Source organism: Ovis canadensis, chromosome 6 (assembly GCF_042477335.2).
Source record: "Ovis canadensis isolate MfBH-ARS-UI-01 breed Bighorn chromosome 6, ARS-UI_OviCan_v2, whole genome shotgun sequence".
Taxonomy (NCBI): domain Eukaryota; kingdom Metazoa; phylum Chordata; class Mammalia; order Artiodactyla; family Bovidae; genus Ovis; species Ovis canadensis.
This window is the reverse complement of record NC_091250.1, coordinates 76,453,942-76,480,991: the sequence shown is the minus strand read 5'-3', so window position 1 is coordinate 76,480,991 and position 27,050 is coordinate 76,453,942. Positions and strand designations below refer to the sequence as shown.

Below are 27,050 nucleotides of genomic sequence, written 5' to 3'. Positions count from 1 at the left end.
TTATGCAGGTCAGGAAGCAACAGTTAGAACTGGACATGGAACAACAGACTGGTTCCAAATAGGAAAAGGAGTTCGTCAAGGCTGTATATTGTCACCCTGCTTATTTAACTTATATGCAGAGTACATCATGAGAAACGCTGGGCTGGATGAAGCACAAGCTGGAATCAAGATTGCTGGGAGAAATATCAATAACCTCAGATATGCAGATGACACCACCCTTATGGCAGAAAGTGAAGAGGAACTAAAAAGCCTCTTGATGAAAGTGAAACAGGAGAATGAAAAAGTTGGCTTAAAGCTCAACATTCAGAAAACGAAGATCATGGCATCTGGTCCCATCACTTCATGGCAAATAGATGGGGAAACAGTGGAAATAGTGTCAGACTTTATTTTGGGGGGCTCCAAAATCACTGCAGATGGTGACTGCAGCCATGAAATTAAAAGATGCTTACTCCTTGGAAGAAAAGTTATGACCAACCTAGATAGCATATTCAAAAGCAGAGACATTACTTTGCCGACTAAGGTCCGTCTAGTCAAGGCTATGGTTTTTCCAGTGGTCATGTATGGATGTGAGAGTTGGACTGTTAAGAAGGCTGAGTGCCGAAGAATTGATGCTTTTGAACTGTGGTATTGGAGAAGACTCTTGAGAGTCCCTTGGACTGCAAGGAGATCCAACCAGTCCATTCTGAAGGAGATCAGCCCTGGGATTTCTTTGGAAGGAATGATGCTAAAGCTGAAACTCCAGTACTTTGGCCACCTCATGCGAAGAGCTGACTCATTGGAAAAGACTCTGATGCTGGGAGGGATTGGGGGCAGGAGGAGAAGGGGACGACTGAGGATGAGATGGCTGGATGGCATCACTGACTCGATGGACGTGAGTCTGAGTGAACTCCGGGAGTTGGTGATGGACAGGGAGGCCTGGTGTGCTGCGATTCATGGGGTCGCAAAGAGTCAGACACGACTGAGCGACTGAACTAACTAACTAACTATGTGATAAGGCCAGAAATATAAGTTCACAGTATAACAACGAAGAATGATACAACATCTAACTCTATGTATGCATGGGTGCGTGATAAATCGCTTTAGTCATATTCGACTCTTTGTGACCCCATGGACTATAGCCGGCAAGCCTCCGCTGTCCATGGGATTTTCCAGGCAAGAATACTGGAGTAGGTTGCCATTTCCTTCTCCAAATTGTATGTATGGGGTGCTACAAAAATATATGTCATGCACTGCAGTCAAGAAGTGAGCAATTAACTATTACCGAAAGAAACTTGGGGCCACTCACCGGTTGCACAGCCGGTGACATCTGGGTTGTGGTAAAGGAAAGGACAGCATTTATTTGCAGGGAGCCAAGCAAGGAGTATGGAGGTGGCTCATGCTCAAAGGATCCAAACTTCCCAGTAGCTTTCAGTGAGGGGCTCTGAAAGGCAACATTTGGGGTGAGGGTTGCAGTGTGTGTGACTCTTTTCTAATCGGTTGGTGAGATAACATGGTGATGTTTCCAGAATCTTAATCATCCACCTTCTGGTTCCAACCACCTAAGGGCCACGTGCTAATAGTCACCGTCCTCCACCTAGGTTTGTGGGGGAGTGGTCGTAGTTCTGCAGAACAACTTCAAGATTGTCAGATTGTTCTGTATATCCATATTCCTGGAGGAGGAAGTAGCACTGTTTTATTGCTGAACTATTGTCATTATATTTCTCGCTTAACTGCTTTTCCTTTGTTTATTCATTCTCTCACTTATGCAATTAGTAACTGCTTGTACCTTTTCTTTGGAATTCATGGAAGGCCTAGGAGTCTGATGCATTTTTGTGTAAACAAGAAACAAGCGACTTGGAGGAGCTTTTATACTTGGGAGGGTCCTACAGGGTCTTTCTCAGTTTCATAACTTACTGTGCAGTAGATTCAAAAAGAAATCTTGGCGTTTAAGGAAAGAGTATGATTTTGAAAAGTGGACAAGGTGAATAAGTAAAGCAGGGAGTGTAAAGTAATCAACATAAGCAAAGTCACAAAAGCATGGAAGTACTTGATGTTTGCCAGTGAGTGACGAAGCCTGAGAGAGGGGATAAGACTCTCCTTCCATTTTTGGTGAATCCTCTACTGCATGAATTTGGGTGGTGAGAGGGCCCCACCTCCAACAGGGGATCTGGAGGGAGGCAAACGTTCCCTCTCCCTGCCTTTTGGCTGCCGAGGCATGGGCATGTGACCTTGGATATTTCCTCCTATGAACCTGAATAGGGAGATAGTGATGCTAAGTTGCTGAGACCCGGGAATAGTGGCCACAGCAAGTGGCCAGTGCAGTGGGGCTGTTGGTGACAGAGTGTGCCATAGTCTGGTCTCTGTTATATGCTGCCAGCCATACATAGATCCTGACCCTTGTCTGAACCAATTCTCCATCTATATGTTGATACAGTGGGCCACTTGACAACCCTCTTATACTTTTTTTCTGGATAAATTAACTAGATAGAGTTCCTTTTGTTTGCAACCAAGAAGTATCATAAACAGTAGAGAATGTCTTTTTTTTTTTCCTTTGTCATCAGTGTTACCTAAATTTTGTTCAATGAATATCAATTACTTTTGTAATAAAACATTTTTATTTAATGTAAAATCAAATATAAATGTGAAATATAAAAATTCTTGAAAGTAAACAATTTAATTAGAATGTAAAAAGAGCCACATAATGATAACAGGATAAAATGTATAAATATTAATCATAATAGTAATAATTATAAGGTAATAATATTGAATGCTTACCTCTGAGCCAGGTGCAACATTATGAGCTTTATCTGCATTATCTGAGTATAATGATAACATTAAGTTGTACATACTATGATTATCAACCTTTTCAGTTAAGAAACTGAGGTTGGGAGAGTGTAAGTCACTGTCCCCAAACCACCTGTGGCATTGTAGTGTAGCCAGCATGTAAACCTGGGTAGCCTGAACACAGTATCTATTCTTCTTAACCTATGACATCATTCGTAAGCTAGTCTCCAATTTTTCCTAGGAGAGTTGACTAAGCTTTTGTACTGGAGGTAAATAGAAAGATTTTGCCAGGTAAGGAATACATAATAGGGTCAGTTTAGCCTGAGAAGGGAGTGTGCAAGGGCAAAGACAAGAAAGGCCATTACCTGTTCCAGGAATTCCTCAAGGAGCACTGATTGTCAGTGTAGGAAGTATGTTGGAGGGTGGGGTTTGGAGGTGCGGAAGGGGTGGCTGAAAGGGAGGTTGGTAAGAGGAGTCCAAATAAAGGTTTGAAATGGAATGGTGAGTGATCATAGGTTTAGTAGTTTTGATCCTTAAGTAACTGAAAGTCATCAGTAGTCTTTAAGAAAGGGAATGACGTCATCAGCATCTTTTTTAGAAGGATCTCTCTGACAGCAGCACAGAGGAAGTACTTGGGCTGGGAGTGATGAGTGTCACCAAGGTCAGTTAGCAGGATACTGAAACAGTGCATGACAAGCCAACGAGAGCAGTGGGAGTGAGACAGAGAGGAGAACCCAGATTTGAGAAAAGTCCCTAAGACGGAAGCAACAGGGTTTGATGACTAATTTGTTGCGGGTGGTTGAGGAGGAAGAATTAAAGTTAACTGAGATCTAGTTTGGAAACCTGAGTAATTGGTGATGTTATTAACTGAAATAGGAATGGAAGGAAGGAAGTCTCTGTGAAGCCTATGAGTAGATTTACATGTGTTATTTCATTTAACCCTAAACAAACTGATGATGAAAAGATTAGGATGCTCATTTGCTAGATAGGAAAATCAAGATTCAATGAGGTTGAATAACTTGCCAAGGTCACATAGATGGCAAATAAAAAAAGCTGGGATGTGAAATAAAATTTTACTTCAAAGTCATATCTTTCCGTGATGGTATTCCACACTCTGATAATAATTTTTAGTTTGGAAAAAATAGGACTAAATCTCAGGGGAAAGCTAGATAGAGCTAGAAACATGGTTTGTCTTAGAGTCAGAATGGTGAAGAATGAGGAGAGAGTAAACTCTCACACTATTGGGATAAAGGAGTAGAGTAGTACTGTCCAATAACATTGTCTGCAGTGATGGAAATATTTCATGCACTGTCCAATACTATAGCCATTAGCCCACAGTGCTATCGAGCATCGGAAATGGGGCTAATATGACTAAGGAACAGAAATTTTAATTCTAATTTTATTTACTATAAATTAAAAAACCATATGTGGTTAGTAATGACCATATGGTATAATTTAGGACTAGAGGAACCAGCTAGACCTGAAGGTAGTTCATCAGAGGAGAGGCCATGTCGGTAAGGCCCCCAAATCATTAGGTATTAGATTGATTATCTGCTTTCTGTCTGTGAGGAAGATTGGTCTTGGGCTTCCCAGGTGGCACCAGTGGTAAAGAACCCACCTGCCAATGAAGGAGAAAAAGAGATTGGAGTTTGATCCTTGGATTGGAAAGATCCCCTGGAGGGCAGGCATGGCAACCCACTCCAGTATTCTTGCCTGGGGAAATCCCATGGACAGAGAAACCCAGTCAGCTACAGGCCATGGGGCTGCAGAGTCAGACACGACTGAGAGGCTGAGCACAGCACAGCACACAGCTCGCAAGCACACAAGGCTGGTCCTAAGACTGGGGACCATAACTCATTAATTAAGGAAGGGTTCCATCCTAATGCAGACAAGTTAATTTTACCAACTCCTCTTTGAAAAGAGAGTAAGTGTAATACTCCACCTCTTCTTCTGTTTCCCTTTTTTTGCTGTACCTCACAGCCTATGGTTGTCTTAATGCCCCTACCAGGGACTGAACCCAGGCCCTTGGCAGTGAAAGTGCAGAGTCCTAACCAACGACTGAACTGGACTGCCAAGGAATTTCTCTTCATTTTCTCTGTATTTACATTTTTCTATATAGAGTGTTACTTAAGCTCAAGCTCAAGGCAAACACCTGGGTTCAAATTGAAATTCTACCATTGAATTGGTTTGTTGTGTCTTGAGTTAGTTAATTCACATTCTCAAACTTCACTTTTATTACCTGTAACACAAGGATAGTAAGTACCTAACTCAGGGGGTAATTGTGAAGATTAAGTTATATAACCTATGTAAAACCCTTAGCTGTACGGGGCCCTGGTTTAGCACCCAGTTAAGGCTGGCTCTTCTGTAACTAGTACCTTATTGTGATGAGTTTGTACTTTGCACCTCTGTGTTTTGACATTTACTTGACTCTATTTTTGCATAAGTGAAGGTGTTTTCCCAGATCTCTAAATGTCAGAACATTCCAAAAAAGAAATACACGTTCATCAAGATAAAAAGGTAGATATGGTTCTGAAAAATTATTGTAGTATATGAATTTTGCAATTATTTTTGTATTTCACTTTGATTTGTTTTGATAAAATATTTTAAGTCAATACAGTGGAAAATCTTAACTCTGATATTTTGTTGTGATCATTAAAATTCCCTTTGCTTAACCTCAATTGTTCATACACCACATGATCAAGCAAAGCTACTAGAAGCTGTAAATGTTGACAACAGATTTCTTGATGTTTGGAAGTTCTTAAGAATTTCATACCACTCTAATTGAAGTATTTAATGCCTAGTTTCTGGTTATCTTAAAAGTAGTTGGATAGATTGTACAGTGGTTGGATACATCGAGGACTATTTAAAGAAGCAGGAATAAGTAAAAAGATCTCTTTTGTTGCCACCGATTTTGTACTTTGTAACCTTTGGACTAAAAAACAACATTGTGATGTCTTGCATTTTGTCTGTTATTTGTGCAAATAAATTTATTTTTTCATTAGATTGGGATGTCAAGAAATCTGTGTTCAAGTACTAGTTCTGCTGAGTAGTCTGTTAAGTAAGGAAAAATCATTTACCTCTTCGGACGCACCACAGAGAGGTCCTCTGTTAACATCTAAAAATTGATCCTGACTTAATTCTAGAATGATCTAAGTATCCTTCCAACTAAAATTCCTTGTATCTGCCTTTTCTTCCCCCTTAAAGTCTTAAATGACGTACAGAGGTAATTTTTACTTTCATGATTTTATAAACACGCTTTTGGAATACTTCATTTCCTTGAAAATTCACTGGCGAGTCAGCATGAAGAAAAAAAAAAGTCCGCTCACAATAGATATCAAAATTGCAAGAGGTGATGAAACAAAAAATGATTTTCTTAGTAAACTGAAATGATGATACATAGAGAAACCAATTATTTATAAAATGCATGGTGGAAGGCTTTATGTAGCAGAGCTAACGTGCTGTTACATATCAAATAAGATGGGGGGTGGCGGGGTGGCGGTCAGGGACTTCTCTCTTATTGCCTTAAAACGGCTGTTACTGTAAACGTTCTTTTCCATGAGGAAGAGGGAGAAAGAAAATACGTTGAGAGGCGGACGAAAGAAGCAACCAAGCAAGGTTAAAAGCTCCCCTCCACTCTTCCACCCCGCCTATCCTCTCTGGATATACACAATTAAGGGAATTTCCTCCAGCTACGGAGCGTTCGGTGGCCGCTTCCACGTCTCTATTAGGGCAGCCAGAGATTTTGCTTTTTCTGGCGGTGATTTCCCAACTTCTGCAGGTCCCCTGCGGGTCGCCGAATGTCGCCCTCTACCCGGGGCGAAGCCAAATGGCCAGGAGGCTCGGAAGCCGGGCCCGGGACAGAGCGGCCGGGTGAGGGCGCAGGAGCGTTTCCTGCGCGAGTGTGGCCACTAGGCCCGTTTCCGGAAGGCTGATTGCATCAGGTGTGGAGCGGGGCGCCTCCTTGGCCTAACCTGGCGGCCACTGCGCCTGCGTGCGTCGCCCCGCCCCGCCCCGCCGCCGAGGGCTCCACCGCGGGTTTTCCTCTCGTTCTGGAGGAGATCGATCCGGGAAGGGTGGACGGAGATTACCCCTCTGGGACCCCCGAGAGAGGGGATGGCAGGGATGGGTATCCGGGGAGCCGCGGGGAGCTGAGTCCGAGGGAGTAGAGTACCTGCGGAAAGAGGACCTGTCTGGAAGGCTGATGGTGCCCCCCTGTTGATGGGCGGAGTGGTCTTGGGCTAATTTTCTCTCTTCCTTAGACCAGAAAGACGTAGACTAGAACCAGAGAGCTTTCCGCATTTTTCTAAAGTGGGTTACACCGCGACCGTCGACTACCTGTGTGGTGCACGAACACCATAGGCAGAGGGGGTGCAGAGACAGCCCCGAGGATGAGCATGTTCATGGATTTATAGGGAATTCTTAGCGGCAATATTGTTTTTCTTTTGCGGAAGGAGTGACATAATTGTTGGCCTCCAGATTGGTCTGAGGGAAATTGTTTTTTGGGAGAGGTTTGGGGGTGCAAATGCCAGAAACTCCTATTCCGCAAGGCAGCTTTCTTTCCTCCACTGCTCATTTCTCCCAACCCCATCCGAGACTGCATCAGGGTCCCATTATACCTCCTTTACTACACACCTAGTAGATTTCCCTCCTAGCACTCTTCGTGTTTGAAATGACATTTTTGAGTAATTGTTTAATGGATTTCTGTCCACCTCTCTGGTCTAAGCTTTATGAAAGCAGGGGTCTGGGCTTTTTTATTCACTGCTATCCCTAAGCTAACTGTAAGATTTTGTGGGTCCTCAATAAATTAATGATGTTGAAGGAAAAAAGTAATGCGGGTCCCAACCACATAGGGTCGTCTCATGAAGAATAGGGACGAGTGAGTTTGCTGTTTGAAGGACTGCATTGTGGAGGTTTAGGGAAGAGAATGACAGGAGCAGCCATTACCTTGTAATTATTAGTCAATTACTTTGAGCATAAGCCTCCTGAAGGAGATAAGAAAGGAGGTAAGAAAGGCTTTTGTGTATGTGTGGAGCAGTAGTTCCCAAAGCGTGGTCTTCAGACCAGCATCACCTGGGAAGTCGTTAAATGTACAGACGCTTGGGCGCACCACAGACCTACCCATTCCGAGATTCTGTTAAGTAATCTGAGTTTCCATAAACCCTTAGGATATTCTGATGGAGGCTCAAGTTTGACAGTCATTGCACTGGTGAAGCGCAATCCTAAAGATGCTTTGGGGATGTTATTCAGTGTCTGGGGGCAGAAAACTGATTGCTACTTGGAATTCTTTATCAGGATCTTGCTTGTCTGAGTTTTAGTTAATATTCCTGGAGGGGAAAGGGAGATTATGCTTTCCCTCTCTTGCAGGTGTGTTCCTCCCTTGAGGTGAACTTGCTGTGATTTTCCCATGGAGAAATGGTGTGTGTGTGTTCACGCGCCATATGCCTGGGTTTCTAGATAAGGAGGCAGAAGGAAGGAGAAGGTCTCGCCCACAAAGTTGCAGCTGGATGGGCGTGGGCAGCTCTCATCTGAGGACATTTTCCCGTTATAAGGGAATGCAGACGTGTGGGAGAAAAGACTAGCCAGGGATAAGGTTACCCAACTGCCTTTTGGTGCAGACAGACACCGAGCCACAAGGAGGGGATGCCGGGCTGCCTCGCGTTGGGTCTCGACGTTCTGGCCCGCCTTGCCTCCCTGCCATCTTCTCGGATGATTAGGGGACTGTGAGTTCGAGAGGCCCCGAAGCCTCTGCCTGCAGGGGTCGCACTAGGAGCGCGGCCCGCCCCCTCCTCCTCGGCCCCCGCCCCCGGCCCCGCCTTTCTCGGGATCGGCCCCCGCCCGGTCAGGCCCCTCCAGCCTCTCCGCGCAGCCGCCGCCAAAGCCTGGAGAAGTGGAATCTCGCCGGCGCCGCTCCCTGCGCGGGACTGGCGGAGCGGCACTGGGCATGCTCAGTCGCCGGAGCCCGTCCCGGTCTCAAGTAGGAAGCTCGTGCGCTGCTCCCGCAGCTGATTCTGACGCTCCCGGCAGGGCGAGACTGGAGCAGAGCTGCCGGGTGCCGGAGCCTAGGCGAGCGCCGCGCACTGCCGGTGAGCCCAGCTTTCTTCCTTGCTTTTGCTCTGGATCCCGGGGCGGTCCGGGAGTGCTGGGGAGAGACCCGATCAGCAGCAGCGGCGTGGGGCGAGTGGCGGCGCGTAGCCCGGGCGGCTGCTCCTCTCCTCGCGGCCCCGAGGGCAGCGCGGCCACTGCCACTCGCCCAGCCGCAGCCCCAGCTGCAGCAGCTGCCACAGCATCTGCAGCGGGCGTTCGCTGCGGAGTCTCGTGTGCCCCGCTCTCGCGCCGCAGGGCCGGGTGGCACGGCGATTGCGGGCTCACTCCTTGACTCCATCCCTTTGGCTTCGCGGCGCCCTCTTTCCCTCGGCAGCCGGGGCTTGGCAGGGCCTGAGGCAGGGGAGACAGGGTGGGAGGGGGTGCGCCGGGGGCGGGGGTGCTGCGGAGGGGAAAAAGCGAGGGTGGGCGCCGGCGGGGAAGAGCGCACACCCCCTTGCCTTGGCACCGGCCTCCGCTGTGCGGCTGGGCTCTCCCTCCACCGGCGGCAGCGCACTCCTGCCGGGACTTGAAGACCGGGCTGGATTCTAGGGGGTTCAGAGCCTAGCCGCTGGGAGATCAAAGGGGGAAAAGTTCATTTCCCTCTCGGAGGCAGGGAGCATTTTAACTAGAAAATGGCTGTGCGAAGGGGACCGAATCAGGGAAGCTGATCCTGAAGTCCACTTTGCTGCCTGCCGGACAGAATGGAGGGTTGAACGCTAGAAATGACATTTGTGTGTTGAAAACATTGCTGGACGGAGGAGGGATGCGGAGTGCCATAGAAACAATCAAAGGTGATCTTGACATTGGCGAAGAGGTCTAGAACTGAGGGGTCAGGGGCTAAGGGTCGAAGGACCGCAGGGCCTGAATGAAAAAAAGAAAAAAAAAAAACATTGAAGAAATCAGACAGAGTTGTGGCCGTTTTGTAGTCAAGTTCAGGGCAGTTTAGAGCCATCACTGTCCCAGACTGTTTTGGGTGGATTGAGTCGTTGGGGAGGGCCAAACACTGAGAGGAGAATAAGGTCAGTGTCAGAAGCTCAGACAAGACTGGGCTCCTTTTTGATTAGAAGTCCCTCAATCACTGGCTTTACATTGTGCCTGATGACTTAGGTACAGTACTTAAAGGATTCTCTTAAAATGATGCCAGCAGTCGTGTCTGAATTCCAAGAAATGGGGAAACTTTGTGAGGTTGGCATTGGTTTGTTCTTTGTTTTACTATTTCACTGATTCAAAAAGCAAGCAGTGACATCCCGATCTGTTGTCCTGGATTGGGGTCTCTTAAGCCTTTGGTTTATTTTTCTTGTCATGAATTTATTTTTCACATCTTGTCCTCAAATGGCCATGATAGTTAAGAGTGTCTGCATTCGGGTAGCTGGGCGTTCAGGAAGGGGGGTTTCTTTATGAAGCCATATCGTGGTGTTTCCAGTTTGTAACTTGGAAGCAATATTTGCTGAGCAGTTGTTTATGGTAACTTGCAGAGTCCTAGAAATGGCAGTTTTGAAAGGGTGATATTTGTTAAGAGGATGAGGAACCTGGGGGGGTGGCGTCTGGAATGCTGAGAGAACACAGGTGGCAGTAGAGTGCAGTGGGCTGGCTGTCAGAGCACCTGGGGATAACAGATGCAGATCTCAATAGCTGTCCTTTGGTCATTGGCTAATTATATGACCTCGAGAAATCACTCAGGGACTCCATAGGCTGGGGTTGGTCTAGATATTTGCTCAGAGCGTTTGAGAAGGAATTCTAAAGTTAAGATCCTTGTCCAGGGAACTGGAAAGGAAAGAAATGTTTCTTTCATTATCTCTTCTAAAGGATGTTAATACTGTTAACTAAGTAATTCACCTGCATGGAGCCAGGACAGTCCCATTTTCTGAAACTTTTATAAAGTACTAGTGGAAAAACGCACGAGCTGAAGTTTAAAAGACTTCTTACAGTTAACTGGAGTAATAAGAATCCTGACTACAAAATCATATAAGAAAAGTCTGCTAAATAGTGGAAGAATCCACGTGTACAAAGATAAAATGTTTTAAACTGTTACTCTTTTTATGTCATGTTTCAAAGTTTGATAACTTTTTTTTCCCTGCCATCAGAGAAACAACAAAAATCAATTTTTTTTTCTTTTTTGTTACAGCAGGAATACTGGAAGGCTTGCCATTGTATTGGAACAGTATTATGTTGATTATCCTGATTTCAGGATATCTAAATTTGTCTCTTAAAAGAAATGGGATGTTGTCTCTATAACTTCTTTTAAAATATTCAGCACCCTGATGTAGTATAGCCCCTTACACTTTTCATGGGCACAGGACAGACTTTTAGAAAAGTATTGTAAGAAGATATTACAGCTTATGAGGGCGATGCTTATTTTCCTCTCCCAAGTTAAGGAAAGTAGCGTTTGTTCATTACTGTGTGTCAAGTCTGATATTCAGACTCTTACACATCTTATATGTTGTTGTCTCTGACATAAATGTCAGCTTCCCAAGAAAATCCCTCTGAGGAGGTGGACAGTTCATTGCTTATAAAGCAGTAGAACTTCCGAGTTTTATTTTATAAAAGACTATGTTTAACTGCTTTCATTATTCAATAAGCATTCTCTTGTAAAACATATTTGATTTGTTATTTGGAATTAGATTTGACTGGAACAGCATGTCTTCAGAATGACTTGAGTGTTTTTAAGAAGCTTCTATTCAGATTTTAAAACTTTTTTTATGTTCATTTATTTTCGACAGAGTTGTACTACTAACAAATGAATGTAAGGAAGATAAGCCCAGATTACCCATATTAATTTTATATGTTATTAGAGCATATTCTGGGGCTTCCCGGGTAGCTTAGCTAGTAAAGAACCCTCCTGCAATGCAGAAGACCCCAGTTCGATTCCTGGGTGGGGAAGTTCCCCTGGAGAAGGGATAGGCAACCCACTCCAGTATTCTTGGTCTTCCCTGGTAGCTCAGGTGGTAAAGAATCTGCCCGCAATGCAGGAGACCTGGGCTCGATCCCTGGGTTGGGAAGATCCCCTGGAGGAGGGCATGGCAACCCACTCGAGCATTCTTGCCTGGAGAGTCCCCATGGACAGAGGAGTCTGGCGGTCTACCGTCCATGGGGTCACAAAGAGTCACAACTGAGCGACTAAGCACAGTGCATATTCTGCATGTTGTTACGTGTCGATGGTGTGAAGTAGTTTGTCAGAGTCAGAGTGACAGATGCTCCATAATAAATGTCTAGTGAGATTTCACAAAAAGACCACCAGCCAGGGAATCCCAAGACTTGCCATCTGGGCCAGGGTTGTCTGCTACTTAAATTTACTGGGTGACCTTGGGAAACTCCGTTTTCCCATCTGTAAAATGAGGGTGTTGCAGTAGAAGGCACCCTCATGGTGTCTTTTGAGCCTTCAGGTTCCAGTCCAGGGGCCTGTGATGCAACCATTTGAAAAGGAGGACTACAGGTGAAGCCTTAGATGAAGCTGATTTTGTTTCACTAAGTCTGGGCCATCCTGCTTTATGGAACTGTCGTTCAATTGCTAAGTTGTGTCCAACTTTTTGGGACCCATGGATGGTAGCCTGCCGGGCTCCTCTGTCAATGAAATTCTCCAGGCAAGAATACTGTGGTGGGTAGCCATTCCCTTCTCCTTTGGGATATTCCAAACCCAGGGATTGAACCCAGGTCTCCTGCATTGGCAGGAGGATTCTTTGTCACTGAGCCACCAGGGGAGCCTACTGTGTGGCATGCCCTTCATTTGTTGCACATTTCCCACATCCCTTCTAGTTTTTGTATGTCAAATGATGGTTGTCATAAAATTAACTCTTTGTGGGGCTGCAGTTGAGGTAGGAGATAAGGTAATAATTAGATTTGGGTAGAGCACTTTAGGTATATAAAATTGTTTTTTTTTTTTTTGTGGTGAGTGTTTTTTTATTGGTCATCTTTGACATGTTTTGATAACAAATATTATTGAGACTATAAAAGAATTGGGAAGGTTTTTTTTACAGCATCTTCTGAAGAGATTCTGCTCCAGGGCGTGCAGGTGGTCTAAGGAATAAACCTCTTCAGGGGCTTTAGAGGAGGCTATCCTGTGCCTCGGTTGCCCGGGCACCTATGTGAACTTCGGGCAAACTTTTCCCATGTCCCTGCCTTGTCTCTTTAGCCTTTGGCCAGAGTTGAAGCCCTTGGTCTCTGGAATAAACTGATCATTGTCATCTCATGTTGGCACCGCCACTGTATCAAGCAGGTGCCCATGCTGCAGTGCCAGGAATGATGGCTGTCCAAATGCACCCACATGAGCTTTTTTGTGTGCGTGATAATCTGTGATGGGTCAAAGGAAACCTATCTAATTTGATGTTTGTAATGTACTTCGCTTTTACCATGCTCTCAAAACTCAGTCTCATTAACCTTTAAGTGATGCAGGTGAAGAGAAGCCAGAGCTGTTACCAGGATTTCAATAAGTGATAATAAGTAGGCGGTAAGTCTAGTGCTTCTGATCATAACTAGGCTCCAGGGCTGCTGGGCCAGTGGTAGGAGTAGGGCAGTAACTGCAAACACCAGATGAGAACTGGAAGAGAGGCAGTACATGGGGGTAGAAAGTTAAGCCATCACAACTTGGCAAGAAGTAAGAAGCCTTGGTCTGTTTCAGGGTATGAGGGGGCATAGGGTGTAGAGTTACAGGAGACATTCCCTCTCTGCATAATCTTTTTCATAATATTTGAATCTTACCTGGTCCTCTTAAGTACTGAACAAATACTAGGACAGGCATTATTTTTGTAATCAGGAAAAAGTCACAGCATATTATTTATTGGTATGTAAAATGTGTAGATTCATATGGATAGCCACGGAAAGAGAATATGGAAAAAATGAATGCTATGGAATATGAATTAAGGTTTTTCTTTATTGTTTGTTAATGATTTGGTAGTTGTTATAAATAAAGTGAACCGTTTTGTCCTTTGCTGCTTGTGGAAGTCTTACAAAATTTTATCTGCTAGGTTATAACTAAAGTTTGAAGTGTAGCTCTCTTGGAAAGTATGCTTCAGGAATGCTTGAAGTAGGAGGCAGAGTGGTTTTGTTTTGATTTTTCCTTTTCAAGTTGAGTAAAAAGAATGCGCTTTTGGAACTGAGCTGGAAGAAGTATGCACTTAGGAGGATGAGGTTGGGGAGAACTTACAGAGCTCCAGAGAGGGAAGGAAACGCTGTTGTTGAAGAAGGAAGTCTTGGCATGACTGGTGGTATGGAATGCAGCATTTCCCAAACAGCTGCCCTGTGAGAAAGAGCTTAGTTAGTGGGTGGCTGCTATATGCACATCACAGCGCTAGGGCTGTTGTCTGTCGGTGAGGTTTCCACTCTCCTTATCCGAGTGACAATGATGACCATATAGCGAATATTTTCCAAGTGTGTTCAACTGAGAAGATCTGTCCTTTTCTCTGAGAGTATGCCGTTCTGAACTGATAGGAATATTTTTATTTGGCAGTTTAATGGTCCATGAAATTGATAAGTCTGGGAATCTGGGCCTGAGATGTAGGAAGCTCTGCCCTCAGGATCAAGTTGACTAGTGGAGGCCAGGACACACTGGAGCTTGTGGGTGAGCTGATAGGGCCTTCCAGGAATGTGGAATCATTGGTACAGACTCGAGGTCCTAGGAACTGAGAAGAAGTTAATTTCGAAAGTGCTCTGGGAACCAGCAAGTATTTTTGAATTATAGCCCAAGAATGACAAGGAAAGTGCCAAGAAGAAAGATGAGGTTCTAAGAGAGCAGAAAGGACAAGTGACTGAAATGTGAATTTTAGCAGGCAGGGCCTCAGAATGACAGATTGTGGCGTTTGTTTTTTTACATGCTGACTTCTTTCTGCCCAAATGGCATGCTTTAACAACTCAGGATTGGTGATTCTAGGAAGTGCTGCTGGAGTTACAGCCGTTGAACTGGGAGTTGTGTTACAGCCGGCTTGGTTTGCACCTCTTCAGTATCATGCCCTCCAGGGTGAGCCTTGATGAATCGCTGGAGAAGGTTTATGGATAATTTGCTCATGGAGTTGGTATTGTTCACCTTTAGTTTGAGTAGCTGTTAGGAAGGTGGGAGGTGAGGAAAAAAACACAAATTACTTCTGAGTTTAAAATAGTAGCTTAAGAAAATAATTAATTTTCAGATAATACTTAAAAAATCTGTACTTAGTAGTATTTGGATCTCACTGGTCTTAATAATATATTATTGTGGAACTCTGTGCAAAGAGCTTGTTTTAGCTGTTACCCTATTTAATTCTTACAGAATACTGTAGTGCTGTTCCCATTTTAGAGATTAGGAAATTGAGGTCCTTTTCACTAAAGACTGCGTGTGTATACGTGCGCGTGCTTAGTTGTGTCTGACTCTTTTGAAACCCCATGGACTGTAGTCTACCAGCCTCCTCTGTCCATGGGATTCTGTAGACAAGAATACTGGAGTGGGTTGCCATTTCCTTCTCCAGGGGATCTTCCCTATCCAGGAATTGAACCCGTGTCTCTTGTGTCTCCTGCATTGGCAGGTGGATTCTTTACCACTAGCACCACCTGGGAAGCCCAAAGGCTACAATAGTGAACAGTAATGCTTGCCTTGTAACTGTTGTCAACCCAGAGGAGTCTGTGGGTTGCTGAGGAACTGAGGAAGTGAAGAAATAACATTTATCAAGGGTGAACTCTGCCTGGTGCTATATAGAAAACACTTCACTTTGTGTTTGGGGGTATCCTCTTTTTCCCCTTTTTATAGGTGAGTAAACCTGGTTCAGAAACTTTAAAGGACTTGCCCAGGTCCTAAACAAAGCCTGCATTATTCTTTCCACCACAACATGAAACTTTCCTAGATTCAGCCTTTGGGAAGAAGGTGAAAATTCCACCTTTCATCCATTTATAGAATCCCGCTAACCTAAATCTGCATACTTAGTGGTGGAGCCATTGCCTCCAGATGATGGCCTCCTGTGCATTTCTTTCATCTGAACACACACTGAATAGTAGAAAAATCCAAATCTAATTTCTAAATATGTCTGAATCTAAGGGTTGCTGTGTTGAATCTCTCTGGGCAGATTCTGGTCAAGAATATTTCTTTTGTAAATAAAATGCCCCAGAATCTGATCAGTTGTCACCTATCAATCAGGGGCAGTGTTGGGGTGACAAGGCCTTTGATGACTGGAGGAACCTGAGGATTTCAGGGCCTTTCCAAGCAGCCCCAAGGCTGACTTGAGACTTCTGGCTGCTGGAGAGAGGGTGGTGGATGTGCCTTCCTTCCTGGGAGCATCCTGCTTGCTGCTGGCTGATAGCTCTGTTCTTACCTTCTGATCTGCATATGTTTTCCCAAGTAGACCTTTGTTCTGGGCAGTAGAGTCAGTCAGTGGACCTGCAGTAATGAGTATCTCTGTTTGCTTGGCAGACTGTCTATCAGCACAAGTTATAATATGAATAAGTAGAATTTCCTTAGCATGAGTTAGGTTTCTTGAGTTCGTTCCCCAGTGAACAAATACAGCTGAATTTCTAAACAGAACTGAGGCATAGCCTGGACTTAAAGTGAACTGAGAGGGGTGTAGATACTTTGAAAAGCACCGATTCAACCTCAGATTCTGACCAGAGCCTCTCATCCTCCCTGCTAACCAGACTTTATTTGCTTATACCTTTTCAAGATCGCTAATGAAGACAGACATGCGATCATTTAGGGACACCCAGAAACCTCCGCTTCGTTTGTCCATGCCTTTGTTCAGCAAATGTTTATTGAATACAGGCTTGGCGCCAGGTACAGTGCAAAGTGCTCAGGAAGACGGGAATGTCCTGGAGTGTCTATAAGGTGCTTCAGTAGAGGCATTTGTGAGGCTCTGAGGGAGGGGAGAAGGGAGAGCAGGAAGACCTTCTAGGAGGTCTTCTAGGAGCCACGGCAAAGGACTATAGTAAAACTCACTGCTACAGAAAGTCCTTCAGCTGTCCCCTTTTCCATTTTACTTTGGTTTAGTGGAAGTGTGGTAGCCTGCTTCTTCTATCCAACAGCTGGTATTTGCTATTGCTGTATAAAGGACCTAGAGATCTGGCCTTTCAAATCTCTATAGCTGTGGTTCTCGGGGTGGGGGGTGGGTGATTTTGACCCCTAGGGAACGTTTGGCAATACTCCTGGAGACATTTCTGATTGTCGTGATTGTCAAAGAGGTATGACTGGCATCAAGTGGGTGGAGGCCAAGGATGCTGGTGAGTATCCTGCAGTGCATGCATAGGATAGCCCTGTGGGGAGGCAGCTGAGGTTTGGTGGTTTGACTCTCAGCATTCCAGTACTGCTCTATGGTTCCATAACCGTGTAATCTTGGACAGCACCGTTGGACCACAGACTGTACAGTACCTCAGCTTCCCCAGAACATGGTTGTTATGAGGGTTTCATGAATATGATAAGGGCTTACAGCACTACTTGGAGGAGTTCCCTCGTGGTCTCAGAGTTAGGATTCGGCGCTTTCACTGCCATGGCTTGGGTTCAGTCCTTGGTTGGGAAACTGAGATCCTGCAAGATGTGTGCTGAGGTCAAAACAAAACAACCCCCCCCCCCCAAAACCCAAACCAACCAAACAACGAAACAGCACTCAATCTCTAGTAAGACCTTATCAGTTATTATTAATATTAGTTTCAAGTGGAAACTTTAACTTGTGACTCTGGAGAGCTTGAGTTTGGAGAATCCAGGAGAGCTGAGCTTGTGTGCCACCTGTCAGTATGCTAGGGGATAAGAACTGGCCATTATTGTTTTTTTGCTTCCTTTTTGTCTGTGAGTTTTATTTTCCACTGTTTCCACCTCTTGATGCTAGGACTTTGCCTTTCATCCATTTTTTTCCCCAGGGACCCAAATTTCTGGGCCTTCATGAACTTTCCCCCTAGAGGGCTGAGAAATATACTTACAATTTTCCTTAGCTCTGTCTATTTTGGGAATGGTGAGAAAACGGGAAGCAGGTCAAGGGAGAAGTTGCATTGCTTCTGATTGTCGCAGCTCCCTTCTCCATAAAATTCTGTGCAGGATTCAGAGGCAGGCGGTACTGCCTGCTCAGTAACTCTTCCCACTACGCCCACCAGCTCCACCCCCAAGTTAGGGGCCTGCTGTTTCCAAAATACCCTGTAATTGGGTCACAACATTATCTGCCTGCTGGAAATCGTTTCTAAAAATCAAAGCAAACACTCAGTCTGTCTCAGCGGGCTTTGAAATGTCTCTGTCCTGTATGTTGGGGCTTTGCAGAGTTATTCTGAAAACAAAGCAGACTTCTTGTCTCAATTAGGTGGCAGTCTGTCTGTGACCCGGAGCTTTGTCATATCAGTATTTTCACTTGCAAGTGTGCTTCCAACTTCATGGTCGTTTCTGACTTTCGGCAGGTAGGTGAGCTTGTGAACTCTGTGTGTGTGTGTGTGTGTGTGTGTTAGTTGCTCAGTCGTGTCTGACTCTTTGTGACCCCATGGACTGTAGCCCACCAGGCTCCTCTGTCCATGGACTTCTGCAGGCAAGAATACTGGAGTGGGTAGCCTTCTCCAGGGGATCTTCCTAACCCAGGGATCGAACTTGGGTCTCCTGCATTGCAGGCAGATTCTTTATTGTCTGAGCCACCAGGGAAGCCCTGTGGACTCTATGCAACAGATCAAAAACTGTTGAATTTTTATAAGGTGATTGATTTGTAAAGGTTTTCATTTAGTGTTTTGAATGGTATCAACAGACTAGAGAAAAATTAAGTTCAATTGATACAGTTTTCTAATTCCTTCCCCATGACACAGTCCTCTTTCTGCTGAATGAGAGCAGTGGCCTCTCAGTGGCCTCCTGGCTTGTCCATTCATTCAGTTTGGCTTCTCAAGCACTGGGCGCTGTTCCAAATGATGCATGTGGAAACTGACCACGATGGCCACTGACTCTGATGGCTAAAAAATAGCTACATAAAACGTGATGTGTGCTCCCGGGAGAAGTGCTCAGTGCTTCCCTGACAAGCACCTGCCCTGCTGGGGTGTGGGGTGTGTGTCAGGCACCACCTCCCAGGAGAAGGAGTGCTCCATCTGTCCCACCGCACACCCGGCCCCTCCATCTGTGCAGCAGAGTAAGGCGTCCCTGATCCCCGGCTCCCACTCAGAGCCTGCTGTTTCTGAGAGTGTGCCTCCACTTTGTTACCATTGCTAGTCACCTCTCACCTAGGAGTCTGCAACTCCATCTCTGGCGCTCCTCCTTGTTCTCAACACTGCCTCCAAGGTGATCTTTTGAAGTCTGCAGGTCTGGGCACGTTCATCCCATTCTGCAGGGGCTCCTCGCGGCCCTCAGGGTGAAGCCCTGGCTCCTTGGTGCCACACCTGCCCCACTTCATGGTCTCCTGTGCCCTCCATCTCATGCTCTGAGCTCAAGCCTCACGGTTTTTTATAGACGCCAGGTTTTCTCTGGCCCTTTATCCTGTTCCCATCGCCTGCAACCATCCTTACCGTCTGTCTGTTCTTTACCTGCTTGACTTCTGTAACACTTTCAGGAAGTGGTTTAATCATCATGCACCTTGGTGTGCGTCAGTGACCTGAGGGCGTATTAAAACACACAGGGCCGGCCCCACGGCAGGGTTTCTCAACCCGCAGGCCTGTTGTGTAGCCTGATGAAAGTCTGTACTTCTAACAGCTTCCCAGGAGATGCTGATTCTGCTGGTCTGGGGCCCACACTTGGAAGACCACTGGTGTACCCAGGACAGGGCAGCTGGCTTTTCTGGCTCCCACAGTGAACTCCTCACCCCCTCTTACAGCCCGCCTTTGTCACCACACAGAATTGTATCCGTTTACTTCCCTGGCTCCTCTTCTGGTCTGCAAGCCCTTGAGGGACAGCACTGTGACTTCTCCATTTTCCTGTTCCCGGTGCTTCAGAAGTCCTGGGTACTCAATTAACATTTGTCAAAGAACGAGGATGTGAGTGAATAAGAGTGTTATCATTGGCCGCTTTGGTAGATATGCCCCAGGACATTTTCAGCACCTAGTTGAGAGTTTATCCCCAGATATAATGGTATAGACTTATAACATGATGTTAATGGGGTTGGTATGTGTTAATGTAAGAGCTGATTAACTTTTGTGATTTTTGTGTCCAAATTTTTAGAGAGATCTAGGGGAGGGGCTCAGTTTAAACTCATTGTTGTTTCTAGAATGACTCAAAAATACATTGTTTTCTTATCGTGGCTCAGAATGAAAACATGTGTCCACAGGAAATGGAGATATTTAATTTTGCAACCACAGCATAAGCATGACCTCTCTATTTGAACTAATAAATCATATTGAACTGAAATTAAATATAACCAGATGTTTCATCATTTCTCCAAACCAGAGGGAGGGATAGCCAGAATACTTCACTTCCTCATTCATTCTGCAAATGTTTAAGCACTTACTGTGTGCCAGTGGGGCCTAAGGGTACAGCAATGATTAAAACATTCTCTGCTGCCTTTGTGGGGGGCTCTGTGAAATAATAGAGATGGGTGATGTGATGTAGAATCCTAGTGGGCTCCTTTTGATCAAGTGGCCCTGATCTATGACCCGAATAGCAGTAAGTCATGGTCATGGCAAGATCATGAGTGAAAACCGCTCAGTCATGTCCGACTTTTTGCGACCCAATGGATTATACAGTCCATGGAATTCTCCAGGCCAGAATACTGCAGTGGGTAGCCTATCCCTTCCCTAGGTTATCTTCCTGACCCAGGGATTGAACCCAAGTCTCCCACATTGCAGGCGGATTCTTTTCCAGCTGTGCCACCAAGGAAGCCCACGAATACTGGAGTGGGTAGCCTATCCCTTCTCCAGGGGATCTTCCCAACCCAGGAATCGAATCGGGGTCTCCTGCATTGCAGGCAGGTTCTTTACCAGCTGAGCTATCAGGGTCAGGATCATGGAGATGAGCCACTTCAGGCCAGGAGAATGGTGTAGAGGGCGAATGGGGTTGGGAGGAGAAGAGAGGAGTTCTGGATTAACAGGTACATACTGCTGCTGCTGCTGCTACTAAGTCACTTCAGTCATGCCCAACTCTGTGACCCCATAGACAGCAGCCCACTAGGCTCCCCCGTCCCTGGGATTCTCCAGGCAAGAACACTGGAGTGGGTTAACAGATACACACTACTACATATAAAATAGATAAAAACAATTTAGGAAACTATATTCAGTATCTTGTGATAACCTGCAGTGGAAAAGAATCTGAAAAAGAATACATATCTATGTAAAATTGAAGCACTTTGCTGTACACCTGAAACTAAATAGATCAATAAAAAAAACCAAAAAGATAATCAAGGAATATATCCCCCCAACAATAAAAAACTCTTCAAGGAGTCCTAATGCTCCCATCGTCCAAAAACTATATTGACATTGACTTATTATTTTTTCTGCTCATTCAGGCCTCAGCTCTAGCTTGCCTTGGTTCCACAGCCTCTAAAGCAGTGTTTCTCAAAGTGATTGGAAACCTGAATCATTGGAATAAACCATAAATCATTGTGAATATAGGCTTCTGTGTTAAATTCAGAAACTTGTATGTACCTACTCATCAGCATACTCGAGAATTCCTGCTGAAAAGAAATTTGTTAGCTTTCTTTAACCCAGCACTTGGCTGTGGGTGCATTTGCACAGCCTCTTCTGAACAGGTGTTTCTTGGTGTGCACCTTAAACAGCCTGCTCTTAAGGTTCTGCTTTGCATGCACCTGAAGGAATGTTTCATGTGAGGCAGATTTCTCTCTGCTTCCTTTTCTGTTCCCTGTTTCTCATTGCTCATCAACACTTTCTCATCATTGTAGAGGACTACAGGATGGCTTAGTGGTAACAAATCCGCCTGCCAGTGCACAAGTCCTGGGTCGGGAAGATCCCCTGGAGCAGGGGAAGGCTACCCACTCCAGTATTCTGGCCTGGAGAATTCCATGGACTGTATAGTCCATGGGGTCACAAAGAGTTGGACAGGACAGAGCAACTTTCATGTTCACGCCAGTGCAGGAGACGCAGGAGACACGGGTTTGATCCCTGGGTTGGAAAGATCCCCTGAAAGAAGGTGAGGTAACCCACGCCAACGTTCTTACCTGGGAAATCTCATGAACAGAGAAGCGTGGCTGGCTACAATTCATGAGGTCGCAGAGCTGGACATGACTGAGCACTCACACATGCAGGGTATTCAGTTGGGACAGGATTTCTTTTATTGATTTTCCTCATGCCTGATCAGTTGGTCAGTCCCCCTGGCTTGGGTCCAGAGAGAATGGCATTTTGAGCCTCAGAGATTGTTGCTCGTTTGGTGCATTTAGGGGAGGAACTGGCTAATGGAGAGTGGGTTTTTACATCCGTTGTTCAAATTACGACTTCATTCTGTTTCCTTTTGGGTATCGAGATGTTGTCCTGGAGGTCAGCTGACTCCAGGTGGAAGGAGAGGAGTGACCAGTTGGAGTTGCTAAGGCTGAGCATTTGGTATGAGAAAAAGAAATTTGGGGTCACAACTTGGTTAACCTTGACCTGGGTTTTTGCTGACATGTTGGAATCTTAATTCCAACTTAAAAAAATACTGGCTTTTGGATTATTTTTCTGTTGAGGTATGTTTAGTTTTGGTCCTCCCTGAAATCAGGGAGGATGGACTAGGTCTATCTTTTTGGAGAGTTTTATTCTCCAATCATGTTTATGGTTCTAGTTTGGCATAGAGGCCAGGAAAGGAATTAGGTGGGGTGAGCTTACTGAAAATTTTCATTAGAGGGAGAGCCCAGAGTGAGTCTTTTGAAAGGACATTAGTGTAGATAGCATAATTCAGAGTAAAAGAGCATTTGATTCTGTTTTCAGGGGTGGGGAAAGGCCCCTGTCCCATATTGCTGACTTTTCTATATTTGGGGAGACTCCCAGAGAGATGCAGTAATACTTCACTGAGAAGAGGGTTAAAAGAAGCTGCAGATGTAGATGAAAGAGCCCACAAAAACCCTCCCCCCAAGGAAGGAACCTCCTGAAATGTGAGGAGAATCAGGGCTGGGAGTCCCTGAGGGCTCCTTTTAGTTCTGGGAATTGGTGCTTTTGGGTCCCCTGTGTCAGGGTGCTCTTTTCTTGGCACTGGTGCTTTCCCTAAACGGGATGGGAAATTGACTGTGACCCGTCTTGTTGGATACCATTACTATGGTCAGGCTTCCCAGGTGGTGCTGGGAAGTGGTCAAGAATCCACCTGCCAATGTGGGAAAAGCAGGAGACGTAGGTTTGATCCTTGGGTCTGGAAGATCTCCCTGGAGAAGGAAATGGCAGCGTGCTCCAGTATTCTTGCCTGGAGAATCCCATGGACAGAGGAGCCTGGCAGGCTACAGTCCATGGAGTGGCAAAGAGCCAGACACCACTGAGCATCTGAGCACAATTACTGTGGTCCAGCATCTCCATGTCTTCACCTATTATCCTAAAATTCAGGGAGAAGAAACTCCCACATTTGAATTAAATGGATTCCAATGCTTTGAGCAGAAAATCTATGAGCCACGCTGCAACAGAAGTAACGCTCACCACTCTTATTCATGAGACTCAGCAACTGGGTCAGTGTCATTTTCTAAAAATGTCTTTTTTTCCAGGACTTGAGGTTATTTGTACTAAAATAAATAAAGGAAGTCTTGCATTCCATCAACTTACGTATAATAGTCCTCCGATCAAAGCCATCTCCTGCTGACTTGAGTTTTATTTTAGCTTAAATCATTTTCCTTTACTGGTACTAGATCCTGCTGTTATGTATATATTTTACAAGCTGCAAGCAGAAATAAGAAGCAAAAATAAGATGTGGCATTTTATTGAATTTTGTCTTTTTTTCCTCTTTTGTTCTGAGAACGTGTGGCTTGCAAGAAAAACCAATAAAAATAGACAATAGGGGACAGTGTTGATTTGTAGCATTATTATCTTTATTTCTTGTAAAGGAAACAAGATTTTCATTCGATGCTGTTGTGCTCTTTTCCATTTAGAGAGAGAACAGTGGGATGGATGGCCCATTCAGAGTTTATATACATTTTTGCTTAACATTTAAATGATTTTCGTATGAACATTTATAAAGGTGTTACTTTCTTTTTGCAGCACCAACTATTAAGCAGGGTGGTACTAGCATGCCCAAAACAGTTTCTTTCCATTGGAGAGCTTGGTGGATACATATTTTCATGAAATCACATTTGCTTTACCTTCAGTGTTGACCTTGAAAACTAGCTTTTGAAATGCTTAGAGATATATCTTTTTGATAGATGGTTAAGTTAAAGAAGGAGTATACCTAGTGTGATACAGTTTTAAACATTTTATTTGCATAGAGTGGAAAATTTTGAGAGAATGAATAGAAACAAGTAGAGATTTCATGAAATTGGGGTGGCTTTGCTGGCTTACTCGCAGTTCTTCCCTAGCCATTCTTAGTGTTTTTATATCCTTTTGTTGTTGTTCAGTCACTAAGTAACCTCCGACTCTGGAACCCCATGGACTACAGCAAACAGGCTTCCCTGTCCTTCTCTGTCTCCTGGAGTTTGCTCAAACTTGTGTGCATGGAGTTGGTGATGCCATCCAACCATCTCATCCTCTGTTGCCGCCTTCTCCTCCTGCTCTCAATGTTTTCCAGCATCAGGGTCTTTTCCAATGAGTTGGCTCTTTGAATCTATCCTTTTAACAATGACTTAAAAGAGAAACATAGTTCTTGTGTTTAGTTCAGTTCAGTTCAGTTGCTCAATTGTGTCCAACTCTTTGCGACCCCATGAATCGCAGCAGGCCAGGCCTCCCTGTCCATCACCAACTCCTGGAGTTCACTCAAACTCGCGTCCATCGCATCAATGATGCCATCCAGCCATCTCATCCTCTGTCGTCCCCTTCTCCTCCTGTCCCCAATCCCTCCCAACATCAGAGTCTTCTCCAGTGAGTCAACTCTTTGCATGAGGTGGCCAAAGTACTGGAGTTTCAGCTTTAGCATCATTCCTTCCAAAGAACACCCAGGGCTGATCTCCTTTAGGGTGGACTGGTTGGATCTCCTTGCAGTCCAGGGGACTCTCAAGAGTCTTTTCCAACACCACAGTTAAAAAGCATCAATTCTTCGGCACTCAGCTTTCTTCACAGTCCAACTCTCACATCCATACATGACCACTGGAAAAACCATAGCCTTGACTAGATGGACCTTTGTTGACAAAGTAATGTCTCTGCTTTTGAATATGCTATCTAGGTTGGTCATAACTTTTCTTCCAAGGAGTAAGTGTCTTTTAATTTCATGGCTGCAGTCACCATCTGCAGTGATTTTGGAGCCCCCCAAAAATAAAGTCTGACACTGTTTCCACTGTTTCCCCATCTATTTGCCATGAAGTGATGGGACCAGATGCCATGATCTTCGTTTTCTGAATGTTGAGCTTTAAGCCAACTTTTTCATTCTCCTCTTTCACTTCCATCAAGAGGCTTTTTAGTTCCTCTTCACTTTCTGCCATGAGGGTGATATCATCCTCATATCTGAGGTTATTGACATTTCTCCTGGGAATCTTGATTCCAGCTTGTGCTTGTTCCAGCCCAGCGTTTCTCATGATGTATTCTGCATGTAAGTTAAATAAGCAGGGTGACAATACACAGCCTTTTCCTATATACTCCTTTTCCTATTTGGAACCAGTCTGTTGTTCCATGTCCAGTTCTAACTGTTGCTTCCTGACCTGCATATAGGTTTCTCAAGAGGCAGGTCAGGTGGTCTGGTATTCCCATCTCTTCTTGTGTATTCACTTTTAATTCATCTAAAGAGTGTGAATTTCAAGGATGTTTCTTCAAGGAGACCAACTGGGAACAAAGAGAGAACTAGCATCATGCTTAGTGAAATAAACCAGTCCAAAAGGACAGGTATTGTACGGATGTCCTTATATGTGGTGCCTAGAGAAGTCAGATTCATAGAGACAAAGTGGAAGGTGGTTGCCAGGGTGTGGAGGGAAGGGATAATGGGAAGTTATTGTTGAATGGGTCCAAAGTATGATGTGGGGAAGATGAAAAAGTTGTGGAGATGCATGGTGGTGATGGTTACACAACAGTGTGAATATGCTTAGTTCCACAGAACTGTACCCCTAAAAATGGCTAAAACGGTAAATCTTGTTATGTACATTTTACCACAGTTAAAAAGTTCAACAAAAAAACAAGAGAACTGGTCCCGTACAGTCACCAGCCCAGGTACTGTGACCTAAAGAATTTTGACTTATTATCAGTTTGGAACCTGGAGGCCTGTTCTAGCATCGGGGCTGAGGCTCTGAGGGTTGGGAGGCAGGCAAGGACCCTGGCAGCTTGAGAGGGAATAGATACCACTCACCTGAACCTGATCCCTAAGTTCTGTGTTTTCAAAAGCTTTCTTCACTGTGGAACTAACACTTAACACAGACAAATTTGAAATAATCAATTGGGTATGCCTTACGTGGGTCAGGGCTTCCCAGGTGGTCTAGGGGTAAAGAACCCACCTACCAATGCAGGAGACTAAGAGACGCAGGTTCAGTCTCTGGGTCAGAAAGATCCCCTGGAGGAGGGCATGGCAACCCATTCCAGTATTCTTACCTGAAGGCTTCCATGAACAGAGGAGCCTGGAGGGCTACAGTCCATAGTGTCGCAAAGAGTTGGACATGACTGAAGTGATTTAGCATGCACACACACGTTATTTGGGTCATGTTTTTGGCCGTGTATATTACTGACTTCTACTTTGGAGATGAAGTGATTCGATAAAAATTAATCTTCACTGGGGTGTCCTCAAAAACTGTGGTACCTTTCCCATTTATTTAGTTGATTATGCCCTCATAGCCAAGTGACCAGCTGACCTAACCCTTCTTTTGCCTTGACCATTTTGTTCTAAAGAGAGTGTAGAGTTTAGAGCTAGACAGAGCCAGGTTTCAATTTGGGCCCTGCCCTGGGGTTGCTGGGTATAGGAGGTGCCCTGCCTGAGCCACAGTTTCTCTATCTATGAAATATCCAGAATGATAACTACCTGGATGGGAGGGTTTACTGTGATCATGTGAAAATGTGTGCTATAAAGTGATCAAGTTATTTACTTTCTTGATTTCCTCACGTTGAAATGGTTGGTAGGTGGACCAGGCATTTTAGATGAACTCCACATTTGTTACTATGCTATGGAAGATGGTCCTTAATGAAAAACTTACATGCTGTTTAGGATTAAAATGTTTAAAAAATAATTCTTTAAAAAAAAAAGGCTGGTGGGGAGACATTCATAGTTGGTAGTAGTAGGTTTTTAACAAATTTTAAATTCTAACTTCTTGGCTGCACTGGGTCTGACTGTGCTAGGTCCCCACTGC

At 44.9% G+C, this 27,050-nt stretch overlaps 1 protein-coding gene across 11 annotated transcripts in view; it reads left to right on the top strand.

Moving 5' to 3' along the window:
• Positions 1–6,702: 6,702 nt before the first annotated feature.
• APBB2 (amyloid beta precursor protein binding family B member 2) overlaps positions 6,703–27,050 on the top strand; it is a 381,548-nt gene continuing 361,200 nt past the window's right edge. For 8 of the 11 annotated variants that reach the window (XM_069593941.1, XM_069593939.1, XM_069593936.1 and 5 more), the window contains exon 1: positions 6,703–8,846. The gene's annotated coding sequence lies outside the window, so the exon portion shown is untranslated. The remainder of the gene's footprint in view (positions 8,847–27,050) is intronic. The other 3 variants (XM_069593933.1, XM_069593938.1, XM_069593931.1) reach the window with 1 other exon arrangement.